Here is a 15,306-nt window from a genome sequence, read left to right as displayed (position 1 = left end):
GGAAGAAGTGTAGCACAGTGAATAATTCCCGGTTACGTCGTTTCCATGATATACAGATTGAAGTTGTTAGCATCTAGAAAATTGGAAAGACATTTGTGTTTTTACATTAGCATGTACTTAACTCCCTATACATTATGTTTTGACATTTACATATGTAAAAACAGCTTCCAGAGCGTCCGTGATACAGAGATTTTGTCATTCTGTCAAGTGTGGACAGTGAACCTGCGACTCGTTTGCGGATCAGGCATGACCGTATCTCATCAACATGCTGCGTTAAGTGCTGTATGTGGGATCAAATCATCCAACCAACAAGTTCTATTCTATGAACCACTAGTTTTATTAAGAAATAATTATATATACATAAATACATATATAGTCTACACTATCTGAAGTCTTCACTCTGAACACAACCTTTGAAGCCGCATTTCTTATAATAGATCCTGAAAGCTGAACTGATTCTTCAGGACATAAACTCCAAACACAGTAGTCAAACATGCTCTTTCTTCTTAACGTGCTAGTAGTGTTTTTTAATCTAACAATATTTATTCCATAACTTATTTATTAAGTCACTAACAAATCCAAATATAAACAAATGTATGGAATTAACATTTATCTTCTACATTGCTCTTTTGATTCTTATTTCTCAAGCTTCCTCATTTGCTCAATTACAGGGAAACAGCTTGATCCTTCTGGACATCGGCAGAATATTTTAATCCTTACTAAATGCAAATGTGCATTTTAAAGTACAAAGAATCTTTTAAGTAGTTTAACTGATAAGCTTTTCCAACATTGTAGCGCTCTTGAGGCGTATAATATTGTAAATCCATAAATAAATGAATAAATCTGCTGTTTCTAAGCAAATCAGAACACTTGTTCTGAGATATATAGAAATTGCTGGTTTCATTAGTAGGCATAGGAGATTTTGGGTTTTCCTTCTGAAGGATAAAATAAAGGGAGGTTTTTATATAATGTGGCTGTAATTTGGCTTCATACATTTACAAATCTTGTCTAAAGAAGCAAAGGAGGAGACTGAAAGAGATGCAGCTGGTTCCATGTGGAGGACTGAAAAGTGAAAAAAAATGAGGCAGTGTTAGCAAGTGAAAGCAAAGGAGGGAGAGCAACTAAGTAAAAATTGTTAATACTGCAAGAATGATACACATAGCTTGTAACTCTTGAAAAGCATGATTTGTGATTGATCCATTTCAAGGGGAAAAGGGAATCCATTCCAAGGTACAAGAGAATGCAAAATAAACTAGGTAATGTACTATACTGTCTGCATTTCCAATTTGTTTTTCTAGAGTTGCCTTCTTTCTTCTGACTAAGCGTCAAAGTAAACTACAGTAGTTTTCCTGTGAAGACTTCCTTATATATGACAATGTGATTCATCAAAGATTCCAGTGACTGGAATGAAAATACAGACCATCAGTGGACAGCAAGTGCCTGAAATTCTCTGATGCATAGCAGGTTAATTTTGCAGGTCTGTCTTTGCAGTAGCTGAGCAGTAAGGTCCCAGTTTCCTATACTTTATGAAGTGTCATGCTAACATATAGCATGAATTTTTTTACATCTCCCCTAACATGCTTATATTCGAGTTAAGCATGGACCTGTGATGCAGATGAACATACATTCCTGCTGTTTTCAGAAACATCAACAAGCCTCATGAAAAATCACAAACCTTATGGCCAAAGAGTTGTCTTATACTAGATCACTTCATGTTGTGTGTTATTTTGAAAGAAGATTTGGCTAGATCCAAACCTTTTCTCTCCTTAATAGGGAAACAAGCAGCCACCTCTGTTCTTGCTTAAGTATTTTAGAAAGAAAAGATATCTCACAACTTTGTGTAAAGGTCTGATAGCAGACCCTTCATCTTACTAGGGTACTTCACTACAAGCTCTTCTATTCAAAATACAGAACGGGCAGCTTTCCAAAATCATAGCTGTCTCAAAATCCTTGCAGATACTGGGAAATAATCTAGAGTGTTCTTTCTCTTAAATTGTTCTCTAAAGACTTATTCCCACATTCAACCACATAATCGCCTTGCCACTTTCAAAGTAGGAGTCATTGTTACTTTAACCAGAAGTAACTTACGTGCAAGTTTCTATCTGAAAAACATGCCCAGAAGAGCAATTGTTGCGAGTTCTAGACCTCTATAATCAGAGCTTAGGTGTTTCTGTTCCTATGCATCAGCGTATGAATGAGCCATGTGAATGACCATGGCTACAATGGGCATGCTTGAGATTTCTGAATATTCTGCCTGACCAGACTGGGGGATATCCGCAAATTGGGACAAACGTGCAGTATCCTCAACCATCTTTCAAATTGGATCTCTTGATAGAAAGAGGCCATATCTGAAGAAATTTGGATCTATGCTGGTTTGTCTAATCTATCTGTCCATCTCCCCATCTATCTCAGTTCTCTGCCCCATAAAAAAACCCAGTGCTCAGAGTACGAGAGGAATGGACATTGTTTGCGGTTGTCAGCATAACCTCTGTTCTGCGTTCTTCCTTCAGCTGGTTCAAAATCTATTTTTCTGTCTTGTACTTATTGCTCTGCAAAGTGAAATCAGTATGTGGTTCTGGAAAAATATCACCTAAAAGGTGTTCACGGTTAATTTATCATTTGGAAAATGGGTAACATCAAGCAATGTCTTTCTTTTAACAATAAACAATTTCATAAATTTATGCTATAATCACCTATGTATGATATTAACTCCTGCTTAGAGAACAAGCACAAATGAAAAATAAGCAACAAGGTTACCTTTTCTATAAATAATCACCAAATTTTTAATTGGGCTGAATTTCACATACACAGCATATCGTACATGAAGCAGCATGACATAAAATATTGGCTCTGTAGAATTTTTGCCTTGAGCAGTTTGGCATTTTTAATCAATTTCTTTTTTGGTTAATTGCTGTCTAAGTATTATACACTTTGAACAGCTGAATAATATTATAAGTTGTGTTGCTGAATCAACATCCCAGCAAATGTGCTTTATCATCATGATACACACATTTGCTGATTGCAGCACTAAGCTTAAATATCAAAATCTGCAAAAGCAGTTTTAAGTTCTCCTTTCTCTTTCCTCATATCTTCAAGTGTAGCTCGAGGAAGATTATTATTTTTGTCCTTGAAAGTCAATGTCTGTTTTTATTCTGATTTCCTGCAGCATGTTCTTTATATTGGTATAATAATAAGGTGTCAATGGTTATTTTGTTGTGTGAAGTCTATTTAATTGGTTTCTGGTGGGAATTCTGAAACCTCTCAATGAAAATAATTATTTGCGTTCATCTTCAAACTTTACACAATAGTGTTCCCATAAAAGCCATAAGAGCTTTGCTTTCAGTGCAGAAATTTCTCTGCAATTTTGTACAATTAGTTTTACATGCAAGTATTACATAGCACTTGATAAATTCTGTTTATCTAAATATGTCTTTGCTTTGCATGTGGGTTTTCAGGTGTGTCTGCTTGGAGTTTTAGTTTATTCTTGTTTTTTTCTTCCTATGCACCACTCAGTGATCAATCTGCAGGTTTTCCTTTATACTAACCAGAATTGCTGTTGTGTGGAAATTGTGAGGTACTGAAAGTTATCCTTATTGGTGTATCCTTTTATGTAAGTACAAACCTGATCAGGGTGTACTGAAATTAATAGAAGATTATTCAATTTGTGTATCAGCTTGGACCCTTATTGAGTTGTCCTGGGCCTGATGTTACTGATTTCAGAGGATTATTTGTAAGTATTCAGCACTGCAAGAAAGGGACCGAGAACCAAATCTGTAATTTACTCCATCATGTCCCAGCAGTGATGACTGGCCATCTGTTAATGAAAAGTTATCCTACTGTAAAGAGTGAAAGTCTGTAATACAGGAAACCGCATGAACGCTAGTGGCAACTTTTACATTCTTCTTTACCAGAGCTCCTATTAATATAAATGACTCTCTAAGTGACTATGGGAATGTATTACTATGGTAACTATGATTCACAACAGCAACTGCTTGCTTTTCATTGCTGTTGCATATGAACGATAAAGATGACAATGTCACTTCTATTAATTTTAATGCGTTACCCTGAAAAAAAAGATGTCAATATTTCAAAAGCTACGCGCTTACTGACAAATGAAGCCAATCTGTGGGTTAGGTTTCTTGAATCTTTCATATTTTACAGTCCAATGAAATGCATCACGAGTTTTTTTTCTTATGGTTTAGGTTACTTCAAAATATGACTGGAATCTGTGCAGTATTCAAAATATTGCATCTGTAAACAAATCAAGAAACAGATATTTAATAATCTGAATCTTGACAGTCTTAAAAGCTAAGCTGCATTTTTATTCTATATTCACACTAGACCTAATCAAGGAAGTGTTCTATGATACACTCCCTTGTTAATTTATTTTGTGTATTAAATATTATTGAGTTGTAATTACTACGTACATATGTACATACATAACAAGCAAAATAAATAGCATTCTGTTTCCATAACAAGCTCTAGCAGCTGCATATATGTAAGTTCTGCTATACACGCATAAGGAGTCAAATCAACTTCAGATGGATTTTTCATTGCATAAAATTGTGTGTTTGGGTATTTGTAAATGGGCCTCAACCTTGAACTATATTAGTATCTTTTGTTTTAAATACTTTGTTCACTATTATACCTTATTATACCTTCATTTATCAGAAATGTGGTTTTATTTCGTTTTATGATATACAAGTTTGTTTTCCTTTTGCAGAGGAATCCGACCAAGTTTTTTATTATGTTACAATGTTGAAGATTAACTAAAGCCTTAGCTTTAATGTGAATTTGTGCAATGAAAAATGATAAATGATAACATCAGGAAGTCAATTCCATATGGTTTTGTTGTATTCAAAAAATGAGAAGATATGCCAGTAATTCAGTTTCAGAAATTATATTTGTTATGAATACTTATGATTTTTTATTGTATTTGAGGTCAATAGCTATGAAGGAGTTTTCTTCCCATGAAACCCTTTCCAGGAGAAATACATGATTGAGGCTTCTGTTCCATTAGTCTTTTTTTTCTTTCTTTTTAAATGTCCCATACGCTAATGGCTGAAAAATCCAGTCAGTCGTCCTCCCATTCTACGCTATACTCTGTCTTACATTTTCAGACGTCTTTAGAACTGACCTATGCTATTCTGCTATGCCGTTCAGCCAGTTCCTAAACAGTCTGCCTTTTGGTTCAGCAGGCAGAGGAAGTACAAAGTGTGTTCCTTATGTTACTAAGAGTAAAATAAGCCCACTAATCTTCTTAACAATCTTGTGAGATACGTATTTTGTGTTATCCGTGCTTCAGAGATGAGGAGAATGAAACACAGCAAGATTATAGGTCAGACTGAAATCTCTATTATTTATAGAAGTAAAGTATAACTTGGCATAGAAAAGGGTCAAAAGAATGAAAATCTAGTGTTATGGTTCTGCATGCTGCTCCTCTTATCTACTATATCAAAAAGCATAAACTAGAATTGGAAAACGTTCCGAAAAGAGCTCAAGGATGAACAATGTATAGCTTTCATACTAGGAGTGATTAAATAAACTAGGACTGCTTAGTTTGGGGAGAAGATATCTTGGAGGGATATGATAGAAGTGCAAAGTGGTGAGTGTAATAGAAAGGGCAGATGCATATCAGTTATCATCATCTTTTCCAGTGGAAGACCTACAAGAATCAATACAAAAAACTCAGATGAAGCTAGTGCATTCCAGTTTCAAAGCAATAAAATGAGTAATGCAGTGATTAATAGACCTGTAGAGTTCATTGCCAAAGGATGTTGTGGACATTCAGAGTTTAAATTGGTTCTAAGGAAGACTGGGCAAGTTCACAGAAGAGAAGCACATCAAGACTAAGTACACAAACTATATCTGACTTGGGAGGTCTTTGCAATGAAACGTATTAGTCGGGTACAGAGAGTCTGCGAAAATATTAGAGGAAAGTATACGTCCACCCTATTCTTACTTCCCCATAGGCATCCACTTTATGGCTGTTGCTAGTGACATGGAACTTTGGGTTGACCCAATAGCCCATACCCTGTAAACAGCATTGCCTTTCAAATTCTGAAATAAAAGTAAGGTATTTAGTCTTGCTGTGTTTGGTTTTCCAACATGAAATAAATGCAAATACTTGAAAGTTGTTGGCAGATCTACTGTTTGACAGTAGATCCATAATTATTCTTTTTGTAAAACATTGTATTTTTAAAAGCTTGATCTTCAGCGTAAGCTGAAAGACTCGCAGACTGGCTTTCATGTCAATTTATTGACACATTTTTTTAAAACCTAATTGAAAGTTTCCTGCCACTGGGATGAATCTTCTAAAGGATGTAAAAGTTCTCTTCACAGGATTTTGCGAATTTTCAAAAGTAGGAAACAGAAAATGAAATAACTGAGCTCATTAAAATTAAGTCATACTGGAAGTAGCAAAGAAAGAGCTGTTGGCTCTGAAAACTACTCTTTTCATCACAGTAATGAAGTGGAGAACTTGACTGAGAAATTGCTGTCACAAAGGACACTACTTTTTTAATAATTGAGTTTTTTTCTGATCCTTTTTGAATATATCTTAAGCTTACTTATGAAATCTTGGAGCAAACTACATGTTTTGAATGTGCTATTCTTGCAAAAATGATCTTAAAGCTCCACCTGGCAGATGAATAAACAACTGTATTCAAAGGCAAAAGAGAAATGAAATAAAATTTACTAACTTTCGTAAAAGTATGGGCTAAAACAATTTATGACAGTTAATGAAAGTGTTAGTAACTAGAAATATAATTCTAAACAAAGATGATAACAGGATTCAAGTTGTAGTGCAAAGAGTAAAAGGTGAAGAATAAAGTCAGACTGTACTCTGTAAGAGGTTTAAAAAGTAAGGGCTAGATGCACAAAAGATATGACACAGGTAGTTACTGGTAAATAAATTCAAACCTTAGATTGTCAAAATCCATGTTTCAGTTCCATCTAACCGTGGAGACACTTATATTTTTGCTAGCAAAAATACGTGCTTGAAGTTCTGGCATGTTCACAAGCACCTCTTACAAGCCTTAGTCCCTTCAGAATTGAAAACAACAGTAAGCATTCCTCTCCCAGCATCGCTTGAAAGATTTAATTCAATAGGATGAAGGACACATCTATCAAATCAATCAAAACTACTTAATTATCTTTGTGTCTCTGCATTGTAGAGACCCTAACAAAGGATTCTGGCCAACAGCTGAAAAGTAATATGCAACATTTCAGGGAATGTTACCCTTTGTGAATAAGGCCATAATAACACCAAGATAAGAATTTATCCTTGGGAATCTGCCCAAGTGAAAACAGTCTGAGAATTTGGCCCAGCAACTTTTTCGTTCTTTCTTGCTTTCCTAAAAATAGATTCAACTCAAAACAATCTATTGAATCTCAAAACGTTTATCTCAATAATGAGAAAAGCAAGTCTTGATAATAAAAGTAAAAAGAAGGAATAAAAGGGTCCACTTATCTTTTTGTCTTCAAAAGGTCTAAGCAGGGCTGTCAATATAATTTTATCTTTAAGTAGAACTTCTGTAATCTACTGCAACCTGCATAGTAAATAATTATAATCAAGGCCGAATAAAAGAAGAAAATTCACCACAACAACAAGAGAAAACAGTGAAGAAGGACAGAAGTCAAAGATCGATTAATATAAAAATTGATCTTTTCGTTAACATTAAAAATGGTAATGAACTACATTTGCACAAAGCAACACATTTCCTAAAACCAATCCAAATTCTCAATAGTAGGTGAGAGAACTCTAGTTGTGCAGCACTGCCTAAGGTCACAAAATAGGTAAAATAAGTTTAGTTTCAAAAAAGTCTCTTTTTTAAAGGAAGTAGAGAAGCTATCTTAAACAAAACAAGCTCAGATTCAGATTTTTTTTTGAAGTCTGAGCAGGTAACTGTACCACTTCAACAATTTTTGCTAAGAAAGTGAAGATGTAAATTGGTTTCTAATTAGAAAAACTGTTGCAGCCAAGATTAGTCTTCCTAAGGCTTTAACACTGAAAGTGTTACACTGACCCACTAATTGCCTGCGTGCCCCTCCATAACTAATATTTGTTTTTCTATGGAAACTCTTCCCAACTTGGTTTGTCTTGGTTAGTTCAAAATGGATGTCATCAGAGCGACTGTGATGTTCCAGGCTCACCAGTATGACTTCTTCACACACCTATGTGTAAATAATAAGTGAACCTCCCATTTTAATTAGTTATATCTGATGGGTAAGAGCATTGAGGAAGTATGTGTTGAAGAAATGAAAGTAAATGTTTTTTGAAAAAGGCATGGAAAAGCTCAGTGACTCAGTGACTACAGCACTACTAAACAGAGTGGAGGGATTTTCCTCACCTTTAACACTGCTATATAAAGCTTTGATTTTTTGATTTTTACAGGGAAAAAAAAAACCAAAAATGCTACTATAAGATGTAAAAGCCTCATTGTAGATAAAACCAAAGTAGTTTCATGAATCTTATACAAAAGAGAACACTTAGAGAAACAGAACTTGGAGAATAACAAACTACACCAAGAGATACAGATTTTTAAAAATTGTAAGGATCACACTTTCAAAGAAAAGTCTGCCACATAAGAACTTAGCCCTCCCCAAAAGTACAATTTAGAAAAGAATGTAAGGTTTTAGTGTAACTTTTAAAAATGTTTTTAGTTCAGAATCAGCACTGTGGCCATGTAGGAGCTGTGAAAAGTCCCTGCTTTTCCAAGGAGAAGAATTAGTTTAGCATAGGAACCAACGTCTTCCTAAAATAACTGTCTAGTATTTAAACTGTCCGCTTAAATATTTCAGCTAGAAAGCATAAACTAGACCCAAAACTGATTGAAAGGAATATCTTTCAGCCCGGCTCTGCCTGCAGGATATCAATGTACAGATATGGAGATTGTTTTAATTTTTTCTTCGTGTTAATTCACTGCTTGATCTAGACTTTCATTAACTGGGAAAAGTCAGGAGTCCTAAGACATACAAATATGAAAAATAAGACATGTATTCACTTATTGTTACCTGCTTACTAAAATAAAAAGGAAAGGAAAATTGCTTGAAACATTTGGACAACAACGAAGACGGTTGCCAGTAGTACGTAGTTTGCAGTTTCTGATGATTCTAGTAGATACTGTTTTCTTTTTTGTACTCTAAAGTTTCCAAAAGTAATAGGTTTAAAGCTGGATAACAATTGCTGAATTTTGGGGGGGGTTTGTTTTGTTTTGTTTTGTTTGTATTTAACAGCCTCCCATTCAAGAGGCAGCTCTTCCTCACCGTTGCTTTTGTAAGTTGCATTGACCTTGAACTTATGCCAAACTAAAAGGCAGTAGTGTTATTCCAGTCATAACCAGTAAGATACAAAAATAAAGAAAAAGGTGCCCCGTACTTCCTGGAAAGCAACAGTCTATCTAATTTTTTAAAATTAAAGCACTACAATACTCTAAGAGGGAATACAATTAAGGTAGCATTATTTATTTCATTTTCATTTATTTCAAGTGTGATTGTCACTGGTTTTGCCTGAAAAATGAGAAGTTCATGGGTTCAACAGACTTTTACTGAATTCAAGGTAGGGCTCTCCCAGAGCGCTACCAAGGTGCAGACATAACAGTGGACAGTCTGAGCATCTTTCCCCGTTACATCTTTCCCTGTTGCCTTTTTAAGCGTGCAGCCCAACAAGCTATGCTTATGGGCAGAGATTGAGAGCTGCTTTTTCTGCCCCATATAGACAGTCCTGAAGGTTTTCAGAGTTTCCCTATCAGCATACTACCTAGTATTTTGTAATTGTCTGAGTTGCTGAAAGAACATGAGGATGACTGAATGGCTGGTGCCTACTGGGTACATCATGTTAGGAAACAATGCACTTCGCATCTTCAGACTGAAGTGGTTTGCTGATCAATTACAGAGCAGCCTAATTTTGTGTCTGAAGTTGACTCCAAGTTTGATCACAATCTGAAAAGATACAGTTTCCGGATTGTAAGCATGGAATTGAACAGAGCTCTATTTTGTAATTTGGAGTCCAAAGAAACTTACGTTTAGACAGCAGAGGTCACAGGTGTGAGAAGCAGTATTATAGAGCGTCATTTTATTAAAATGGCATATCTTTCGAGTTCACAAACTAGTCACATTTCAGAGCAAGTTTTACAGCAGTCCCCTTGAAATATCAATCACTGATATATCTCGTATGAGACAGATAAAAAAGAAAATGGCCTCCCCAAGCCAAAGCATCAGTAGCTTGATGTCCTGATGCTGATCAGTTTCTACTGAGACAAGGTCCCTTAAGTTGCCTACTTTCTGTACTTTGCTCCAGCTGACAACCTGCTGGTTATAATGCAAGAACACAAGGACTCAAATAGATTTTTCTGACATGGTGTGCCATCTGGCACAAAGCAGTCTTACAAATGCTGTTTCCCTGCTCTGCTTTTGCAGATTTAGTGACGGCATAATTGCAAGGCCTGTCAATTTTCAGTAGCATACTTAGCTTTATGCAATCTATCTGTAGGTATCTGAATTACTGTTGCCAGATGCAAATGTTTCACAGTACCAAACCTAAAGATGTAATTATATTTCCATGCAGGAAAATTCTACAGCATTACAAGTGCTGCACAGTTTCAATCCTTTGCAAGATATTTGAAAACAGAGCAGGATTAAAACACGAATGAATAATATTTGTGACTGGTTGGTATATTGTTCTTAATAGAGTATCAAGCTAGGTAACAAACGAGCTGTTTTGGTGTTATTGGGCCAAACTGTGATCTCATTTCCTCAGATGCAAGAGAGATGAGGATCTGCTTTCAGGAAGTGAAGCACTAACAGAATGAAGCCTCATATAGAAGTGTTGCATAAAAATTCCCAAGCAGCAGCAGCATCAGTGCATCTCACTACCAAGACAAAGACATGTGTCTTTGCAACTTTGACTTGATGTCATTCCGAATGATGCTAAAGTTTTTGGTAATGTTGTGATGCTGTACAAATGGAGACTGGCATAAAATTACTCTTTCATTTGTGACCCAACTCAGAATTTGATTTAAGGTCTCAAGTAGGGAAAGGCCAGTGAACCAGCTCACTGTGACACTTTTTTTCTTTTAATCAGCTTTTGAAAGCTCTGGCTCAATGCTCCAGTTTCTTTTGAAATTCTTTTTTTCTAGATGTTAATGCTACAAAGAAAATAAGACTGCAGAGCTTACGCAGCGAGAGCAGCAACACGTAGAGATATGTTGAATAGCCGGGTCTACAGTTCTAAATATACCTACTAACAGAAAATTTCTGTCATTTTTACTGCACTTGTTTACATATGGCCCTAAATAGTATTCTTGATGTCATCTTCCTCAGTGAGCTGTTCAGTGGTCAGGCCAACTGAGGGCTCTAGTTCACTCATTTTTGATATGTTGTTATTCAGTGGGGTCCATGTTCAATTCAGACTATACAGGTACACAAATAAATTGTACGTACTCACATTTAACAACCATAATTTTGTACTCCTACAGTGTGACTGTAGGAGTAAAAAACACTTCTCAAAAGTTAGAGAAATCTATCTGGTGTGATTCTGTTTTACCTACTCTGTCTTAAACTGAAGCAAAGGCAATTTTTACTTCAGATTTACAGTACAAATGAAAATATCACCCAAAGCATTGATTATAGCATAGGATTTTCTAATCTCCCAGAAGATTCCAAACATATGTTGGTTTTGCAGAACTGACAAGCACCATATCTGAGCAGATATTTTTTGGTATGACACTGTAATCCTTTACTATTCAGGCTGCGTTACTGGCAAGATCTCAGCTTTCTATGATTCTGCATTTACAGAATTACCATTCTCCCACAGAAACCTCTGTGTACTGTGGAAGTAACTTAAAATGGATACCCATATGCTCCACTCCATACTCTAGCACATGGGGAACAAAGACACGTTAGTTATCTGAAAGTGGGATTGAAATAGGGACCAGAACTGAAAGGAAAGGTATAGCCGTTGTCAGCTTTTCTGCAACAGTATGTTCAAATAAAGGATTGTTCATGTCAGCCGCAGAATATTAATCGTAAAACAGCCCCTGTACCTGAACGTATTCCCCTAGGGAAGTGCCCTGAATTGCTTGGCAGCTCGTAATAACAGTGCTGAGCACGTGTATAGTAACTATTCAAGGATCCCTTAGGAACGTAAGTAAATTAAACCTCACAACAACAGGTAATTGATATGATCGCTACAGGAAGCGAGAGGCAAGGAATTTGGGTCTTCAGTGTCCCAGATCTGTGCTTTGGAAGAAAGAACAGACTTCATCTCTTCAATTATATAATTATTTTTTCTGATTATCAAATTTTACTCTTTGACTTTTTCGTGCCAGAGAGGCCGGTTATTCTGAAAAAGAAAGTGTCACGGCTCCCGAGCTAGTTAGGCTAGCTTCCTAAAGAGGAAGGAAAAAACCCAGGAGAGGTTCAGAGAAGTGGCTTTCTAACACCTGCAATTGGCACAATACTTTTTCCTCAGTTTACAGGCTGCACATATTTGAATGATGCTGCCTCCTCCTACTTTGTCTCAGTACTAATCTCATTACTGAGAGGTTCAGTTTTTCCTTGGTTCTACATATATGCTAAATTTGTCATCTTCCTTAGGCAAGTTGTCTTGTAACACAGAATGACTGTCCTACAGGAAATCGTTTCTACCTCTTTATGAATGAAGGATGGGACCAAGTCCCAGTCTCTTTGTTCTAGACATATACTATCATTAGCTCGCTGTAACATGTTGCCCAGTGTCTGAAGACGACCAAGACTGAAAAATGCAGGGGGAGGAATTCAGAGGTTGCTTCACTTCAAAAGCTTTTTTATATTTTCCTTTAAGATTTCTTAAACTTTCTGACTTTTCTTAAAAAAAAAAATCCCTTTTTCCTAGTACAGAGCAGATTGTGTGAAAAACAGTGTTAGGAAAAAAGTAGTGCTATTTAAAAAACAACATTTTTGAAGATTATTTAAAAAATAAATTTCTCCTCCCTCATTAATTACACTGCATTGACTTTTCTATTTGCTTTGTAACAGAAGCTCAAAGAATGCTATTGCTAACAACTTTGGCTTATTGATACGAATGCTAGCAAAAAAATTCTTTTTTTACAGTACTTTTGAAAATGTACTCTCACTTCCATGATGTTTGAACAATTCAAAATAATTCCAAATCTATGCTTCCTTGGAACAAAGCATATACTTTATTTAATTATTTTAGCCAGTATTTTCAGAAATAGAGGCTTAAAGCATCTAAATACATATGTAAGAATCTGAAATGGGATACATTTTTATAATGAATCCTGACAGAACAGCAGAACACAAGTCATAAGTAGTGAACTGCTTTTTTTTTTTTAATGCGGCTAACACCTCTATGAACTACAAAAAAAAAGTATCTGTATTGGATTTATATCATACAGACATAGCGAGAAAAAGCCAAGCTGGAGCAAAACAACAGCTGTCTTTGGTTAAGCAGATGACTAATCAGGTCTACTTTGTGTATCTACTATTTTTCTTGTCTACCACAATTCTGTATGTATTATCTTTTGGGGCTTTCTCATAGATTTGTTTCTTGAACAAAGTCCAAAAAGAAAAAGAAAAGAAAAGAAAAGAAAAAAAGAGTGGTCTTTGCTAAAAAACCTTTCCTGTTGTTCCTCAGACAAAGGTGTTTTCATTTTAATAGAAATTTAAGAAAAGTTAAGGAAAGCCTGAAACTCAGCCAATTCCCATATGACGTGGAAATATTCCTCAATTTGCCTGTCATTGTAATTTAGTGTAAGATGTACTCTTATGAAAATTATTTGCTTCATATTCCTTTAAAAAAATCCCTTAAAGCTTCTGACAATCACATGAAAACTTGCCTACTCTACTCCCGCCCCCCCTTTTTAAGCAGTATAGTACAAGATATTTCCTAGTGTGAGGTTTTGTATTTTAGGGATATGCTGAATGATATGTATTAGTCAGTAACTTTAAATAGTATATTAAAACATTTTTCCTGATGTTCCTTTTCAAAAAATCCAACTCTGATGTGAGATGTGAATTATGAAATTCCAGGGAACTGATTTCTTTTGGGGATTTAGAAGTCTAGTTTGAAATCTGAATTTTCATTGGGAAAATAAAATCTGTTCTATTACCAAAATATTAACATACTCTCAATCTTTTCTCTTACCATCTTAAAACACGAAAAGCATGCATCATTGTATAGAATTACAGCATCCACATGTCCCAAATGTTTTACATTATGTTTTCAAGTGCATAGTTCCTAGATAAAAGGATAACAACTCATGAAGCCAGATAGTGGTATCTACAGTTTTACTTCTTTGAAATCCTCAGCAAAATATCTTCTCAAAAATTAACATGTATACAAGATACAAATGTAGCCCAATAGATTACTTTCTTTCAGAGCCAGTAACTTTTTGCCCACCCTTTATGTATCTTTCAACAAAAGGCCATATTTAAGACCAAAGTTAAAAATACTCAAATGAAATAGTCTGTGCTTTGCTGCCAGCACGTTCCAGATTCACAAAGAGAACCTTTGAGCCTGCACATTAACTAAACCTGGCAAACATGTTTCATGATGCAATATATCCCATTTAGCAACCACCCACCCCCCTTTTTTCTCCCCCCATCATGTACATGTCGGAAGAATTACATTCATGGACTATTTCTCTATACTCCTAGAAGGTAGGAAGGTGATAGAAGCAACAGGGATGCCAAATCTTTAACACTCTTGTATCTCCAAATACAATAAAATCCAGCCTGTGCAGCTTAACATTTTCCTCTCGTCCAAGACCAGTTCAATTCACCCCACTTCAGAGCAACAGAATGTGTGGGATGCACAGTAGTTCTGTTCTGAACAGCTACTAAAACAAAAAAGGACTGCTGCAAGGCATTGATCTAATAACCCCTTTACTTATGGCTCTCCTCATTTTAGAGGATCTTGGCCCTGACAGGTAAAGAACTATCCAGCTATCTTCTGTGCACCTGGACAGCTGTACTCAGCAGGTACAGTGTTGTCAGGTTTAGATTTCAAACACGGTGAAGAGAATATTCTTCGTGGAAGAACCCGAGCTGTGATCTCTGGAAGAGATGAGTCAAGCTAGAGCAACAGCAATATGTAAATCCAAGTTCACTTTGTTTGTTTGTTTGTGTTTTGGCTAAAACTGTCTCATAAGGAACAGCTGTTTCCCCTGACCTGCATCCGATGGAGATGGAAAGGTCCTGGTGACAGAGGAGACAAGATGAAGAAAGCACTGCTACAGGTCTGAGAACAAAGCAGCAATAGTACAAGATAGTACAAATGCTGACCGAGTTCAAAACTTCCTGCCA

The sequence above is a fragment of the Struthio camelus genome, chromosome 9 (genome assembly GCF_040807025.1).
Source record: "Struthio camelus isolate bStrCam1 chromosome 9, bStrCam1.hap1, whole genome shotgun sequence".
NCBI lineage: Eukaryota > Metazoa > Chordata > Aves > Struthioniformes > Struthionidae > Struthio > Struthio camelus.
The sequence above is the reverse complement of the archived record's forward strand: the minus strand, read 5'-3'. Positions refer to the sequence as shown.